This window comes from Pavona decussata, unplaced genomic scaffold (assembly GCF_977016875.1).
Source record: "Pavona decussata unplaced genomic scaffold, jaPavDecu1.1 SCAFFOLD_134, whole genome shotgun sequence".
NCBI lineage: Eukaryota > Metazoa > Cnidaria > Anthozoa > Scleractinia > Agariciidae > Pavona > Pavona decussata.
The window spans coordinates 912,571-929,910 of record NW_028145547.1 but is presented as its reverse complement, the minus strand read 5'-3'; the positions used below and the strand labels follow the sequence as shown (position 1 = coordinate 929,910).

At 38.6% G+C, this 17,340-nt stretch overlaps 1 pseudogene across 1 annotated transcript; it reads right to left on the bottom strand.

The window, feature by feature from the left end:
- Positions 1 to 494: 494 nt before the first annotated feature.
- Positions 495 to 16,750, bottom strand: LOC146467598 (uncharacterized; annotated as a pseudogene). The gene is made up of 17 exons (XR_014867690.1): positions 16,678 to 16,750; positions 15,673 to 16,031; positions 12,687 to 12,851; positions 11,884 to 11,991; positions 11,404 to 11,529; positions 10,995 to 11,091; positions 9,915 to 10,124; positions 9,341 to 9,720; positions 8,875 to 9,042; positions 8,398 to 8,508; positions 7,798 to 7,914; positions 7,304 to 7,394; positions 6,576 to 6,949; positions 4,761 to 4,871; positions 3,993 to 4,103; positions 2,525 to 2,616; positions 495 to 1,283 (listed from the first exon to the last, which is right to left on the bottom strand). The product of XR_014867690.1 is annotated as an uncharacterized LOC146467598 (transcript).
- Positions 16,751 to 17,340: the final 590 nt, after the last annotated feature.

The window sequence follows — 17,340 nt, the reverse complement described above, 5'->3', positions numbered from 1 at the left end:
CAAATGCAAGTTTATCAACGTCAATTGAGTTGTTGAAAACGTTTGGCTGAGGTGAAAGACTGGTTCTTACTTTTAAGATATTAAAACCAGTACTTCAGTAGCCCCAAATTGATTTCTAAAATCAACGCTTAACAAATTCGACTGCAAATTTGTTTATTTCTTTTATTGAGGAGGTTAGTTCTCATTTATCATCTAAATTAAATTTGGGTAACTCATCTTAGTTTAATTATAGTCTTGAAAATAGCTATTAGAAGAATTACATATATGTTAGCATACCGTATGGCCCAAAAGTTTGGCGGAAGATTGATTCGATTTTGCGATTTGTCGATATTTTTGTACCTTTGCGATGACTAAGTTCGAAAACAACCAGAACCGATAAAAAATATTCCTTCAGAAGGCAGATAATGAACAATTCATAGGTTGTACAACTGTAAAATTAAGAAACATGAAATAACTTTTTTCAGAAACACTAATGCAGGAGCCCTTTGTGGAGGTTGTTTTTTTCCGTCGTTAAAAGCAATAGCAAAGCTCCCAAAAACTAGAGAACGCGAAAAAAAAGCACAAGCAATGGGATATTCAATATGGTGTTCACCCTAATTATACTTGATAGAATGTTTCATTGGTATACATGGCAGCTACTTTATCCACAGATTGAGAGAATAACCAGTTGGAGAGGTACAAGTATCGCCAAAGTCTCTATCGCCGCTATAGCCGCATTCCGAGTTTCCGGAACCGAATCGTGCATAACCTTCCTCTGTTACGCCAATCCCATGATCCGCCCTGCTGCAATAACTACCTCCACCGCCAATCATCATCACAGCTCCGTCACCGTGATCCCAGTCACACCAGAATGACAGGTAAGAAGAACTTTGAAGATTGCTGCTACAGGACGCTTGGCTGAAACCCACTGTAGATGAATAGCTTCCCCCAAAGTATGCATAACAGGATCCACGGCATGCGTCGCTATTCCAGATGTTACCATTTCTAAAGTTCCCGAAGCTGGTAATAAAGCTTCTGAAGGTTCTTCCACCGGTGCAGCTGCGAGTATACAACAAGGCTGTGTTAGAGCTGTCATCACTGCGGGTTATTTTGATGTAACTGCCTCGGACGAGCCAGAATGCGGGTGATATCATGTCAGAGTTGGTTGAAGGACTGGTAACGCTGCCGTAAGATGTCGTTCGGTCATACCACCGGCTGCCGCTATACTGCATCCAGTTTGTACTGTCAGCATTCGAAAAACGGGATATTAAAGTCCAGCCACCATTAGACATGTCGCAGTACACCTTACAACGCAAGAGATAAATCATTGAGTGACTCGCGTGAAACCAATCTCACGAACTACATTTAGCAAGGAATCACACCAGAGCTGGAATGATGCGTAGAATGCTGGCGTCCAATTTAGGAAGACATAGCAACGTTTTCTTGGAATTCTAAATGTGTTGATACGAATAATTGAATTTGTAAGAAAAAAAAAAAGAATGAAATGGAACAACCCTTAGCTCCGTGGAGGTAACAACTTAATTATTAGTTTTAAAACAAGGTCAAACTCGCTGAAAACGATAAGATGTTATTATTGAATATTAAACGTATAGACATTAAGAAAGCTATATTAATTTCAGAAAAAAAATGGTATGTTAAGTAAGACACAGCTGTTGAAAGCAGAAGAACAGTTCTGTTAAAACACTTGACTTGGCAAAGCAGAATTTAACAGTTGCATTTTTGTGTTGGTACTACGTCTTGTCTTCGAACGAAAGGTCTGTAGTGATTGAGGAATGGGAGGAGTGAGACGGGAGAGAGGTGCTATCAATATACTTCAAAATATTAATACTGTACTGAAGACTATATTGGGATTACCCAGACAATTAAGTGCGTTTAAAGCATGAAACGTTTGCAGTTATTACAATTTATTAGATACTTCAAATCTTATCCTCCCTTATGGCTACTCGATGTAACAACAAACCTAGTTTCGTAGTCCTTTAACATATTTCGTATCTGTTCTTGTGATTTTCTCAAATTATCAGAAATTTTAATTTTGATTTTTTTCCCCGTCCGGAATAGCACACTGTAATAGCTTATAACGCCAAGTTGTGATGATTTTTTTAACCTTGTGATTAAAATTCAAGTAAAGTGTTGTTGTTGTTGTTGTTACTGTTGTTGTTTGAGTGAAACAGATATAATTTTAACAGTCAACCAACAAATGGGATTTTTGTCCTAAACAAATTTAACCCGAGAATATCCTACTGATAATTGGAATGTTAGTTGTAACAGATCAAAAGCTGTTGTTTGTGCAACCGTCAACCGTCAAAGCCTGATACCCCAAAGAACAGCCTGTTAACACACTCCCTAGTGCAGTGCGGTGCAAAGTAGGCGCCGAGCCTATATGGTAAATGTATATGGTATATATATATATATATATATGGTATATATGGTATATGTCTTATTCCCCATAACGGAGATGATCACAGACTTTGTGAGAATAATCCATGACTTCTAAATTTCAGAAAAGGGAAGTTTATTCTCTCACCTGGAAAGAAGTTCCAGACACACTTAAGTAGTACGTTCCACTTGTGTTCATTCCTCTCGCGAAGTGGTTCTTGCAGGATGTTTGTGGTGTGACTAAAGGAATAGGAGACGATATCATATATAATTATGAAGAAAGAAACAACGTTTATTTTTTGTCCCTGTCATTTGCATAGATGATCTGTTAAGAGAGCACTGTACTTAGTCTTAATCGTAGTCTAGTTTTGTCTGCTAGTCTAGATCTTTATCAGTTCACGCTAGCAGTCATTCCCATGTTAACAGTAACGGTCAGCTTTTAAATCCAAAAGCTTCTGCGACCCCTTCGGCCGAGGAACTGTTAAACTCTAAGATTCTTTGTTTTGTTTTTGCTTTTAGTATTTTTGTTTGTTTTGTTGTAATAATTATGATGGAGGGGGCAGCAAGGAGATAAATACATCACCAAACCTGACTAGGTTTACAAGAAAATGTTAATGACAAACAAATTATATCGAGGGAAATAAAACGAAAAAAAAAAAAAACGAAAACAATGTTAAAGGAGATTGATACCTATATCTAGTGGTTGCCTTTTGCTGTTCTTAATAAAATCTCACAAGCACTGCATGCTGTTGTGGTCAATAATCCATTTTACGGTTGTGTACTCAGTGACCTGGCCTTTGATTGGAAGTGGGGTTGGAGCACGAGTTGACTTTTTTTTGACGTAAATTAAGTCACTCCTTTTCACATATAAATCGTAGTGTTTACAACTGCAAAGCAAGGAGCTGAGGTTAATTTGTATCAAAAACGTCAACTCCAGGCCCGCTTCCAGCTTCCAATCAAAGGACATATCACTAAGCACACAACTGTAAATAGGGCTATTTGTAAATTGAAATAATTTCATTAAATTTGAACAAAAACGCCACGTGGTGCAAGTAATTAATGAAATTCAAAGTTTATTACACTAAACGTCTTGAAAAACACTTATTTTCCAACAATAGATGACACCAGTTTACACTCACCTGTATTGTCAGTTGCAATGAAAGATAAATGAAGATGCTTTGACAGGGTGAGTTAGCATACAGACGATTACTCCCATGAAAATATTTTGGAAGACCACCTCGCGAGTATTCTCGAGTATTCGAGACGGTTGATGACCAAAATTAGTAGCAACAGATGTAATATCACTTTTAAAAGTAGCATCTGCAAGTTATGTTACTGCTATTCTTCTGTGTTTATAAATTATTTTTGCTTGTTTTGTTCCATTTGAACTTCTATTTTTCATTGAACAGTGGATTAAAACGCTCACTTTGTTTGTTTTTAGCCCTTATAATCTGGAAATATTTTCTAGTAACACATTTTTCCTTTCTTTTTTCAGCGTAAAACATGAAGCTCACTTTCACTGTTGATGATGCTTGATCATTAAAGAATGGCGGAAGAGCAATATTATACGAAACTTTTTATCGCCATCACTGTTAGTAGCGAAAACAACACATCACCTTGGCACCTGTGTCCAAAATATGGAGAAGGACAAGAGCAAGTGAAGTTATTAACGCTGTCACTACAAGTTCCACCGTTCATGCAGGGACTACTGGAGCATTCGTCAAATTCTGTGTAAGGAAAAATTTATGTAAACGTAACAAATTATATGTAAAATATCGAGATTGCAGAATATTTGGGAGAATCATCAATGCAAATGAAAGCAAATGAAATTACACTCTGCATTTTAGATTGTGTCAGTTTCTGGTTTAGCACGAAGGAGCGTGCTGCCTTTTTCTATAGAAGATAATTACCCTAACGACAGGTCAAACTCAGGTCAGATGCGGTTTAGCTACATGTCAGTACGGGAGGCGAGGTTCAAACCCTTGCCCTTTCATATACCAACCTTAAATACACAATTTATGCCCCGTTATTTTATTATACTTTAAAGAGGAGCCGGGCACAGGACAATAACCCTGTTCGTTATCAGTACAGGAAGATTATTTTTGCTACGTCGTAATTTCCACTAGACATTATATATACTTCTGCCCCCTCCCCCCATCTCATTCAAGTCCCGGAATATTTGACCGTCTTAACTGAGCCATTGTCCAAGCAAGACTAACGGATGAAATCAATCCATGAAGTCCTTTACAGGTTAAAATAAATGTGGCTCTAACAGCTTTTCAGACTTTTCTTATCGAGGCTCGATAAGCTATGGTCGTGCTAACTTGAGTGAATTTAGATACCACAATAGCGCGACGTTAACTTTGCTTCCGTCTTGAACTGACCTTCACAGGTTCTTCCTTTGTGAGTTGGAGGACAAATGCAAGTAAACTTTCTTTTACCATTGATGCAAGTACCACCATTCAGGCACGGAGTACTCGAGCAATCGTCATAATCTAAAGACAAAAAAAGGGCAGCGGCTTTCGTAAGTTACAAACTTCGCTTTCACTGTCGTTACTTGTCTTCAAAATAGAGACCTAAAGTGATGACACCACAGAGGCTAAATTTATGAAATTATGGGATTTGCTAAGATATTCTGAAAGAGCATGATGAAAAAAGGCTTCTTGCCAAAAATCAGCGTCTTATTGCAATTTAGCACAACATCGCTAATATGTCGACACTCCCAAACTGCAATAGGATGCTAATTTATGGCAAGCAGGCATCTTCATCATACGGTTTCAGAACATCTTAATTAAATTAATCCCATAATTTTTAAACTTCAAATTTTTTTGATGTCGTACTCTATAGCAGAAATGTTTCTGAAGGGAAGCATCCCTGTTAAAAAGTCACATATCCTTTTTTTAACCTCAATGTTAGACAATACTCTTCAGAAACCTTTTTGTGGGGCTACAAATTTGACCGTTAAATTCATGCATTCATTCCCTCTCCCCCTTGTCAATGGGAGACTCAGAGTGAATTAAAAGTTTGGTTTTATCAATAAAGTTGATAGAAGGTAACTTTGCCACCGTACGGAGATTCGAGTGCTGACGTTTCGAGCGTTAGCCCCTCTTCATAGCGAATCACACAACCCTTGAGCGCACCTTGGAGTGGATGGAGCGGGAGGTTACTCACGTCCTTAATTTGGAAAGAGGTCAGTATTATCCTGGTTGGCACTTCACACGGAAGTGGGCGTGAAATATCTTTGGTAAACTCGAATTGCATACACTCGATTGCAAAAACGTTGACACCTAAAAAGTATAAACCGTGAACGATGAGACCCAGTGGCTTTATGGGTATAAGTGCACTAAATTTATTTGCATACTGTTCTATCCTCGTGCGACGGTTGATGACCACAATTAGTTGCACGTGGTGAATGAGGGAAGCTGTCCAAGCTTTCCTTAAAGTGTCCAAGTTGGCCAACAAGGGCCAATTTGAGTGATATACAATTCGCGATTTGCCTAAGTTCAAAACAGGCAATAAACTTAAGCAATATTTGGTAGAAAATTATTCGAAAGAATTATGTCAGCACCTTAGTTATTATGGAAATGAGGTTATTGTTTAAACACTACCCACAAGTCCGTTGGGTCTCATCGTTCACGGTTTATGCTTTTTGGGTGTCAACGTTTTTGCAATCGAGTGTATATAGATGCAGCATTGTTGTTGTTGTTGTTATTGTGATGATTATGATTATGATTATGATTATGATTATGATTATGATTATGATTATGATTATGATTATGATTATGATTATGATTATGATTATGATTATGATTATGATTATGATTATGATTATGATTATGATTATGATTATGATCATTTTTTTTACTGATATGTTTAGATAGTTTATGTTAGAAAGGCTTAAATATTGACCTTATCCACACATGTATATTCTTCAGCACCCTTCGCTAACCTTGTTTTTATTAATTTATCGCTAGTTTCTTCCTTTCTCATCGTTGGTGTATGTCATTGTAGTTTTTGTGAATAAAGTTAAAAAGAATAGCAAACAATTTTTTTAACAGCCAGACTGACTTGTTGACTGGTTGTCTCACACTGCTCACTAAAGTTTCAAAAAACTGACCGCGTGACTAACTTACACAGTAAGGAGGATACTACTACGTGGACATTGAAGCGAGCTCACAGGCACAAAAGAAATTTCTCACCTTTCTTACATGTGTACTGATGACAAGCTGAACAATCCACGTCATTCCACATGTACCCATGCCCGCTCCCAGGGTGTGGACGCAGTCCTCCCCACTAAAGTCGTTTGATTGGCTTTGAGCCCAGAAGCGAAATTTATCCGGACATCTATCCATCCAGCTGAATAATCCTTCTGTGGCAATATCATTCAAACCGATCCATGCCTTGTCACCGTTGTGCCTGTGCTGGATATATACGTTTTCTTCCTGGCTTTCAATAGCAGCTAGATTAGCACCCATGGCTCTGCAGGCTATACTTGCATTGGACCAAGTCTCGCATGTTTCGCTGGTGAAGTAACAGGAGCCTTTGTAGAAACTCCAGCCGGGTTCACAGACGTCTTTGGGAAACAAAGTAATAATTAAAATTGAAATACGAAGTTGCCACGTTACCCTTAAGTTCAAAGAATAGATTAATGCTACAAAAACGTTATTTGACGAAAGACGAAGAAGATTCTGAGCCCACCCATAATTTGGCTTGCCTCCCAAGCAGTAACGTTTCCGTGGGAAACTAAAATTTGGCCCGGTTGTAATAAAATCCACTGTCTTCAAAAGACAACTTCTGTATGAGAGGGAAAATGATACTTTTTTAGTAGAAGCAGATCACATCTAATACATCTACTAACATTCCTTTTAGACAAGGTTTCTAGTCAGATCAAGAATTTCATGAGAGCTACATTGAGTTCACACCCTACCTGGCAAAACTGCGTAAGACACTGACAGAGGGTCATGTTGCTGAACAAATAGTTCTTTAACGCAAGCTCTAAAGCCCGTCTTGTTTATGTACTCCAAAGATCCAAAGAAAAATAATGTTTTAGAAATCAGTAACATGAAAGTAACAACTTAAGGACAACAGAAGATTAAGTATGTTCCAAGTGGCCCATCAAGGCGTAAATGATCTCCAGTTTTCTTGGTTTGAAGTGACTAAAAGATACCTCCCTATATATGAGGTCAGTTCATCGCAAGGCCTTAATTTCGACTCTCTAATGCCATCAACCTTTCAAAATTAAGGACACGTGAAACTATGACCAACTCTCGAAACAAGGATCTCTTCGCCTAACGTGATCTCTAACGTCCACCTCTTGTTACAGTACACTGCAAACCACAAATAAAGCTAAGATTGACGTATAAATGCTGTCGTTTGATACCATATCCAAATATGTTAACAAAACGAAAAGTAGTAACTTACCTCAGCCCAAGCTGAAATGGAGTTGTACAAAGGATTGAGGTTTCCTCCACTTGTTGAATGGTTTGCTGACACCAAAACTTCTGGAGAATCATTGTAATGCTTCTTAAACACGACATCCTAAATGATTTTAAAAAAGAATGAAATAAACAAACGCACCAATTACTGAAGCAATTATAAAGTAGATGAAAAAAAAACTCAATGAAGAAAGGAAGGGAGTGGGAATGAAGGGAAGGATGGAAATAGAAAAAAAAAGCTGAGCAAGGAGAGATGAATGGTTGGATTAAAGTAAGAGTTGAGAATGCATAAGCGGGCAGGAGTGTATCTAATAGAAGGTGAAGAGGAGAGCGTATGAAAAAAATAACGGACAAGCGAATGGACGCATGCGTAAGTGCGTGTTTCCATGCGTGGCTATGGTTACAAGTGTGCATGCGCAAATGCAGGCGGGAGTGTAAGCGTGGGTGTATAAGTGGAAATGTGCATGAGCAGAAGTGTGCGTTGGTCACCTAAAAAAAAAGCTGTAGACGCACAAGAAAACGAGATAGGTTGTAGAGGTGGATGGAGAATGTAACAAACACGTTAGCGCAATAATGGCCTACTTACCTCACAAAATGCATATTTGAAATCTCGGAATGGCTTGTTCGAATTGGAGAAGTATATAGCACCATGCTCTCTAAACAGAGGTCGATGAAGCTCTTCAAACGCTATCCAATCCTGTAAAGAACCCATTGTTTATTTTCACGTTGTCACTTGTCAACCGTCCAAGAGGTTAATGTTTAAGACAGAAGAAATAGCTATGGTGATCTTCCTATAAGAATACCCAGTGCAAGACTGTATATATCGAAAGCAGCATATTTCCATTTGTGATAAAATGAAATAGACGGATCGAAAACAATAAGAGCATGCTTCAAGAAAAACTCCAAGAACAATTGTTTTCCTTTCATCCAGTCTTTTTCCGTTCCGTCCAACAAAGAGGTATAAATTGGATGCAGTTTTTCATACAACGGGCCTCGGTTGAGTTTTGGCGCGAAGTTTAAACTTGAGTAAATCAAAAGGAGAGTAACAACTAAAATCACTTACAATGTAAATACCTTGGTGAACTCTATCAAAGTTCTGTAATTCTCGGACGCAGATCTTAAAGGAATTTTTCGTGATATCTTCTAACCACACAGAAGATGCATCGTGCTTTACACCACGCCTTTCATGCTCCGCTGACACTAGAACTGTTGGCGTCGACTTAAACTTGCTCTGTAATCAAGGACAACAAAAAATGGCTAATTTTTAACGGCAATATGAGTGTTTATATGTAAATAAAAGCCTTAAATAAACATTTCTTCTGCCTAAACTAAACTCGAATCTTGAAATTCTCTGACTTCTGGCTAAAAATATGAATTAATTCACTGTACTTTTTTCCATTATCTATAGTTTAAAATACCCTCCAGTATACTGACTAACCTAGTTCAAGGGTTTGTGTCGCTACAACAGAACAGATCAAAATTTACAACTCAGTTTAGTTTAAAAAAAGCAATACAAATTTGCTTCTTACAGAGGGAAGTGACACGGTACGACAACTTGTTCCAGTCCACCAAGTCGGCATGTCCATTTCACCAGACACTCCCCCGTCAGGGGCCCCCTGGTAGGCAAGCCAGTCAACTGTTGCAAACGTTTCTCCATTTCTTTTCTCGTTTCTCCCGGCCTGAGTAACACAAACTGTAAAATTGTTTTCCATGATTTCTTCAACCCAAGCAACCACTGCTTCATGGACATATGAGGGATCTGAGAAGTTCACGTGATTGACAGAAACCTGTATGTGAACCGGTTTGTCAGGATAAAAGACGTAAGGAGCCAGTGGAACTTGTTCACAAACTGCTTCAGCCCAAACTGGATTGTGGTGGAGGCGATGCCGGCCCTTTTGAGAAGGAAACCCTGCAAAAAAGTTAACAACACTGAGTAAATTTAATCCTATAATGGGACTACTGTTATCAGACGTGGACACTGTAGATGGTGTGTTGTGGTGTTGCTGCGGTGTTGTTGGAATCTCGTGTAACTGTCCGTGTCTAATTTACGTTTGTTTAAAATTTATCTACAGTTGTGGAAAGAAGTGAAATCAGTGATGTTACCTGTACAATCACCCGGATGATAGACAGTAAAGTTTGGGCACATTTCTCGCTGGAACACACACACGTTGTCATATGTGGTACCATTAGAGGAACACACAGGCTCTTCATACGACGGACAATTATGCACGCATATGCACCGCGCGTCCCTGGGACCAAATGCCTTACAAACGGCAAAGTACTTACAGGAAACAATGATGCACGGATCAACATCTGTAACATGAAATGAAAAGAATTTATGTTTTGTTTTTCTCAGAATAAGTGCTCTAACTCTAGACGGTTTATAAGGAATCAGAAAATGAAAGAAACAATTATAGAATGCATTTCTAAATCGCTGTTATGTAACGAGACTTTACTAGAATACATTGCTGGTTGTTTTCTTGGAAGCCAAGCGATTATGGCCCCTCACCTAAAGCCGGGTCAAGTTCTGCATGCAAACGACTTTTAAATTTTATCCATCTCAACTGTTTACCCAATGAAGGAATTTAAACAAACAAAAAAGAAAGACTTCGGATGCTGTTTGTTGTTTGACAACATTGTTCTTATAAACGCCGTTTAATTTATTCCGATTCCTTTGTTGAAAGTGGCTCCAAATTTTCGCGAAAAGATTCAAATAGGCCATTTTTATGGTGGCGTCATTGTACTACAACTACCAGAATTCATCTCGTTTTCCTTTTCAAATGCAAATTTTGTAATTCCAGTGGAGAGCAAAGAACAATAGCTCGAATTAGCATAAGAAAAGAAAAACCAGAAGGATTCTGGTAGTTGTAGTAAAATGACGCCATAGTGAAAATGTCCTATTCCCCGAAATCTGCCGGCTGAGCTACATTTGGCTTTCCAAAAATACTTGCTGACCTTATGTGACAAACGACATTTTTGTCCGTTCGTTAAGTTTCGTAACAGGACTGGATGAATAAATTCAGAATTTCTACAAGTAAGTAATTTCCAATATGTTATTTTCATTTTTACATGAAGTAATACATACATGTGCTTTTTTCATTTATTGAGAGCGTTCTCATTTAGCTCGTGGTGACTTCAAAGAATATCAGGAAGTAAAACCGTCATACACGGTTGCTTATTAACCTCCAATAACTGCGTAATCAACTGTTACCGGATCATGTTGGCTCTCCATTCCTGCCAGGTCTTTTACGCAGACGCGAACATAAGAAATTGTTGTTTCCTGTGATAAGAGCAGAAATGAATTGATATAAGTAAAATGGCGATCAATGCACTTAGCAGTAACTTGCTGCCAGGTCTCAAGGTTGAAGGCAATTCTTTTTCATGAAACTTGGAGGGTCTCGAGGAGAACGGCTCGTGTTTTTCATGAAACTAATGGAAGGTTTCGAGATGAATAGCTTGGTAGAACACCGCCGGGTTTAACATGTAATTTAAAGGTTGTAAACTCATGTGACTGTCGTTAAATCTGAAGGTTTTTATTTTTGTACTATAGATAGACCGAAAAATCTACTTGTTAGGAATGATTATAACTTACCTCGATCCAGGTGTTAAGAACGTTGTTTTCGGGCTTAACAGAATACACGTTCTTGCTATCGTATAGGTGATTGACTGTTACCATGACTACAGGGGGTGCATAAAATTTCTCAGTAAAATTAAGGACCTGTCACAAAGAAAAATACAAGAGCGAAGCTGATTAAACTGAGATTTGCTTTACTTGTACAGGTCATAATTTAGCTTTTTTTTTTTTGGAACGTTCATGGTATTTTTACAGTTTACAGCCCAGGCATTCCTACGTGTGTGATCATAACAGGAATAAGCGCCCCATCCTGTTATCAGCTCGCTCTTTTGATATCTTCAAATAACAACAGTTCCCGAGAGCTAAATCGAATCTTTATGCTGGGTAGTTGGTTGAGGGAGAAACTATTTATTTATTCATTGCCTGCTCCGATTTGCTTTTTTATCTTTTCCAAAAGTTCGTAAAAACAAATACAAAACGAGAACAAGTAATCATTACCTTGCAGAAGGCGAAGTTGTCTTGTTCTAAGGGAGCCCCACCATTTTCAAACTGGAGTTTTCCGTGGAAAGTCAACTGAGCAATTCCCTGTGAAAACGCCAACCAGTCCTGATGGAGAAAATAAAAAAAGATTCCGCTTAGTTACATGCTACTGATAATCTCTTGCTAAAGATCACAAACACGGAAAAAATCTATCTAATGCCTCCCTTTTGACCTTGTAGTTTAGTTTGAAAAAAAAAAGTAGCCTGCGTGGTAAAACAAAAAAAAAGAAAAGGATGAAAGAACTAAGGAAGGCGAGGGAGAATTCTTTTCTATGTTAACCAAACAGGCTAATGGTGAAATGGTCTTTCATCTCAACTTGATGACACCTCAATCATCGTCAGCACTGGATCGACACTATATTTTGAACTCCACAGCACTAATCAGTACCTCCAGCAACACCAATTCTTTTCAGATTCTTTACAGTTCTGTGAATCAATCCACTTATTAAAAAAGCAAGTTGGATTCTATTCCTCTTGTGTTTATCTTTCCTTCGCCGCAATTTGCAGTACGTTTTTAAATTCATTGAAGATTTTATGCCGATCCAGATCTCCGTCACAGATCCGCAACTTTTCACTGTTTTGTAGCCTTGGCCAGCTACAGTCTAATGTTTTCTATCTGTCATACGATAAATTTAGCTCAAACACCGAATTAAAATTTGCGTAAACCTGGGAATATATAAGTGTGTATAAAGAGGTCACGTGCGGTTTGAGGTAGGCGTCACGTGCACGTGCACGTGCTCGTTAGCATAAATGAAAACTTACCACTTGCAGATTCTGATGTTTTCGGTCAAATGTTTTCACTTCTCGGATACAGATTCGGAAATGATCTTCTCGTAATTCTTCTATCCACAAATTCATGGCATCCTGTGGTCTCGTGCTGCCAGCGTGACGTACGGTGCCAAGTACTTTGGGGACAGAAGGAAATCGCTTCGAAGGAAGAAATAGAATTGTTTACATTTCAGAGGATTGGTAGGGAGTTGCAGAGAGTATGGACTGTTTTATTTAAACCTTTGACCTTTTCAGGCAATACAAAGGGATATCTTGTCACGAAAAGTGTTTAATACTTTTCATGTCGAACAAGGAATCACAACTCTTCCCGATTCCTATCCTTCACTTCCCAACCCTCATATTCTAACAAAGAAGACGACAGCCCCTGCTATGTACAGGAATGTCGCTCCAGGAAATGAAATTGTATTTCAATCCTTTTCATCGATAATAAAGTAGAAATTATCTAACGAATAAGAAGCACTTGATTAACTTTTAGCGGAAAGACTTCTTTCAAAATCGTTGAGTTGTTTTGCTCCTCTCGTCTTCTCCATCCCCTCCCCCCCCCCCCCCAACCCTGGCCCATCCCCAATTCCTCCCCCCTTAACCTCCATAAAGAGACGTGCAAACTCTCGTGAAAAGAACAGATCATTTAAGGTGGAAAAGACTTTTATGTCAACAATAAACTTAGGTAAAAACTGTTTTTCAAGCCAGCTAATACCTAAAACAATAATGTAAATAATGTATAACTCCCAGCAAGAATAAACTACAGGTCAAGTATTGCTTGTCTGAGAAGAAGAGGCAGAAGTCATCAAATATTACATCTGAAGGGAAAATTATAGCTTTTAAGAAAATACGAGGGCGTTATTTTGCGAAGACGCGTTGTCTCAGTGCAGTAAGACGTCTCACTATCTCGATGTAGACCGGTTGTCTTTTCCATCGTTGCTATGATTTACACCACAAACTCATGATACGTACCCCACTTTCTCTCACACCACCCAGGTTTAAATATAGATGAGAGCCGTTAGCGAAATTAAACAAAGTTCTTGAGTTTATCCCCAGGGAGTGGGGGATGGGGGCGGGGAAACTCAGGTATATTAATGACGAGGAGGTGCGAATGAGGACAAATCACTTAATGAAATTATCAGTTTAATAATAATAATCTATTTGGTTAGACTGGTGTGTGCCAGAAGGTAATCCAAAAAAGTCGATTGTTCTCCACATAAAAGCCTTTAAAGAGTCAACCTGCCAAATTTACAACCTCCCAGAAAGGTTCCAAAAGAAAATTTCAAACCCAATAGAGTCACCAGTTGCTTGGCAAAAATTAATCTCGAAGCCAAAACGGTCTTGGCAACTCTCGAATACCTGCCCTCTCCGTTCTGGAATACCCTGCGGTGGATTGACGTTCACTCCAGAGCGGAGTAGTAATACTACTGATCACTTGGGGTCAGTCTGGTTTAAAGAGAGTCTAACACTGGCCGCGGCTTAAGACAATCAGTGGGCCTCCAAATCTGTTTATAAGTGGTTTATTTTAAGTAGATAAATAGTTTTCTAGTCTGGGATGCAAGCTTAGATATGTCTGTTGGCAACAATGAAAATGGCTTAAAACGTGGCTTTGTTAAACACCTTTTAAACTGTTTTTTCAATAGCTGACCCTTAGTTAATATGGGTCTGGCTTTGGGTAGGTAGGTGAGACGCTTTAATTACATGGTGAAGCAACCCGCTTTCCATCTTTGAGTGACAAAATATACTAACACGTAAACGGTGGATGGCACAGGCAAAAGCATGTAGAGTGGATGATGTCATGGTTATAATAATTTATAATAATAATAATAATAATAATAATAATAATAATAATAATAATAATAATAACTACTTATATAGCGCTTATCCAGTTCTGTTCTGAGCGCTTTACAAAGTTTTAAAAAAAATTCGAAAGAAGATGAGTCTTAAGTTTATGTTTAAAAAGATTTAAATTGTCACAAGAACGGATTTCGACAGGTAGTTTGTTCCAGAGTTCTGGGGCCGAAACAGCAAAAGCTCTGGAGCCATACGACTTTAGATTATAGTTGACATGACACAGGCGAAATGCGTACGACGACCGGAGCGTTCTTGAAGTTGAATAGCGGCGTATCAGGTCTTGTATGTAGATGGGGGACTGTTGGTGAAGAGCTTTGTGGGTGAGCAGAAGTATTTTGAATTTAATTCGCTCGAAAACTGGAAGCCAGTGGAGGTCGAATAAAATAGGGGTTATGTGGTCATACTCGAGCCGCGGCATTCTGTACTGACTGAGGCTTTGTAATGACATATTTCGGAACATTGTATAAAAGAGAGTTACAGTGATCCAACTTGGAGGTTATAAAAGCGTGGACTAGAGTCTCAGTGGTTTTAGTGGATAGCAATTTTCTAATACGGGAGATGTTTCGAAGATGATAGAAGGCAGATTTACAAACAGAATTAACACGAGGGAGCATCGACATACAGCCAACTCCCTTTATTGTGGACACCCTCGGGACCGGGAGTTAGTGTCCCTAATACCAAGAGTCCGTAATAGCGGGAATTTATTTCAGTCAAATATCTGCAATTCATTTTTGCTGGGGATTGAGCTGCTGTACGTATTATCGGGGTGTCCGTAATAGCGGGGTGTCCGCAAGGCGAGAGTTGACTGTAGTACTATCAAAAACGACACCAATGTTTCTGGAACATAGAGACGGCTGAATTGTATCAGATCCAAAACGAAGTGGAGGTAGAGACTGTTGAGCATACTGTGAATAGAGGTAGAGAAGTTCGGTTTTGTCTTTGTTTAGTTTCAGCTTGTTTAAGGACATCCACTGATCAAGGTCGGTGTTATAAGTAACACCAAATTCTAGGAAAACCTCCTCAATACGCTACTTCCTTTGTGTTTAATGAATACTAAGTAACGTCAATTTTCTAAACTTATAAAATAGGAGCTTATAAAACTTAAAAAATAGCAGCTAAATACCTGTGCAAAGTCAACCCTTTCACACTGTGTTCCGCTGGTGAATGCATTGAAGGAGGCGGTACCGTCAAGTGCTCCAGAAGGCGTTCCACGAAACGCAACCCAGTTCACAACAATGGATCCATTTGTACCAAGGCCTGATTCCAACACACAGACGCGGAAATTATTCTGCTTCACTTCTGTGGTCCACACTACTGCTGAATCATGAACACTGGGCGGCTCATTTTCATGGCTGATGGATGCAACAACACGAATATTGCCCGGGCTGGAAAACACCTGAGGGTATTGCATGGTTGTGCAATGGAGCAAGTCGGGATATGACAAGGAGAAGTTGACCTTTCCTTGCTGGAAGAGATTTTGCCCTGAGGGAAAATTGTACAAGAAATCGTTAAAAAGAAACAACTCAAAGGACGGTGACATTTAAGTTTCCAAGTCACTTATGACTTTACTTAATCCTGCGATTTTGCGATAATCAATCCTAGATTCAAACCCTGCATATATTGTGCTTTTAACTTAGCTTTTCCGGTTTGTCGAAATTATGCGGGTGAGAGCCCATTAGAATACAAGTAATCTGTTAGGCTGTATATCCCTTTGATTTTGCTTGTTTTTCAATAATGTCATAAAAACAGAATATGGAACTTTTCTTGAATTTTTTATTATGGGGGCCCTTTATACGGAAGTGTTGCGAAATATAAAATACATCAGTTGAAGATGTATTCGAATTAACGTTAAATAATAGCAAGAAATTCCACAAAAAACTGTGTGCGCATATCTACTGAGAGCGTCCGGTAATAAGTTTGCACACTTGTACTTCAAAAGAGGTAAGTAATCTTGACCAAATCAGTCAAAATTTATTGCGTTTGGGTAGAATATCTCTACACGTTACGAGCTGCATTTTTCATTATCAGTATTTACAAATTTTTACTCCATGCAGGTAGATTGTTATGAAATGTATTTCCTCTAATCAAATTGGATTTCGGTTACTAACAAATTATTGTATGGCCTTACCTTCAACCAAACAGGAAAGTGTGCACAAAATCAAGAGCGCAGCTAACAGCTGAAAATCTGTGGAAAACTTCATTCTTGAAAGAGAACAATCGAACTGCTTTATCAAGGTCTCCACCTGTCTTCCTCCGGTATCCTTGATACCACTGGCGGAAATTCATGTTGAATTAATTCCCTTTATTAGCGGCTCTTCCCTTAAACTGACCAAGGTTAATATTCTCATTCCTTCTTTCCGGGTGGAAGTTTGAGGTAATCTAAATTTTAATCAACGTGGAAGTAACTAGAAAAGAAGCGAGTGTCAGAAAGTGATCAAATTTGCACCAGTCGTGAGAACCTAGAGTTTGATCAATAACGTCGTTTGACCAAGTGACATATTTAATTTATGAAAATTATGACTGGAAGTATAGGTCAAGACATGGAATAACCTTTAGGATATAGCTCATGTTAAGTGTTAAGAACTAATACTAGCAGTAACACAGGATATTGAAAATCACAAAAACAATACACTAATCTTCTTACACGCAATGCTCTCAGAACCCAAGGGGCAAAATTTGATATGAAATAACTTTTTCAAAGCAAACATACTGTCACAAAAAACCGTGCATAATCAATTGGAGCGATTTTTCCAAGACAAATGTGTAGAACTTGAAAACTGTGGTCCAGCTT